At 46.6% G+C, this 744-nt stretch overlaps 1 protein-coding gene across 1 annotated transcript in view; it reads right to left on the reverse strand.

The window, feature by feature from the left end:
* Positions 1-744, reverse strand: part of MLC1 (megalencephalic leukoencephalopathy with subcortical cysts 1) — a 16884-nt gene that overhangs the window by 12452 nt on the left and 3688 nt on the right. The window lies entirely within an intron of this gene.

Below are 744 nucleotides of genomic sequence, written 5' to 3' on the forward strand. Positions count from 1 at the left end.
GATCCCTCCACACAGGGTTTCCTTAGTGAAGAAGCATCGCTTATCAGTGAGGCTTTGTGGCTTCTTACAAACAGTCTCCAGACCTTCCGCTGCATTTATGCCTAGGAACCTGATACTGTATTTCATAAGTAATGCCTGCATTTCAGTAACATTTTCAACAATATCTGTTTCTGGCACAAATAATCGTTTTACGTGGATTTTCACATCCAACAACCCTGCTTCGTGCACTTAACGATCAAATGTCAAGAAAGCAGAGAATCGTCTCCGGCAGAACAGGCAGCAGACAGGCTCCTATCAGACCCGAGCGTCTGTCATCTTCCTGCCCAGACGCCTGGCTGGGGCGTCTCTGGCCACCACACCCTTTTCCTGATCTTAACGCATTCACTGTTACACACAGAGTGGTATCTCTAATCAGGTCCTGTTTCCTAGAGATTCTTCTCTGCTTTCTTGTGATTTAAATCACAAGGCTCTTCCATTTTTCTTAGCAGAACATAAAGTAATAATGGGGCTTTAGTCAGCAGCATCACACGTTTAACGAAATACACAATTACGTACTGCTAATGTTTGAGACCCTGTTTAAGACTCATTGGGAAAGACCCTGAGGCGGGGAAAGATTGAAGGCGGGAAGAGAAGGAGACGACAGAGAATGAGATGGCTGGATGGCATCACCGACTCAACGGACATGAGTTTGAGTAAGCTCCGGGAGTTGGTGATGGACAGGGAGGCCTGGCATGCTGCAGTCCA

This window comes from Bison bison, unplaced genomic scaffold (genome assembly GCF_000754665.1).
Source record: "Bison bison bison isolate TAMUID 2011002044 unplaced genomic scaffold, Bison_UMD1.0 scf7180017850517, whole genome shotgun sequence".
Classification (NCBI taxonomy): domain Eukaryota; kingdom Metazoa; phylum Chordata; class Mammalia; order Artiodactyla; family Bovidae; genus Bison; species Bison bison.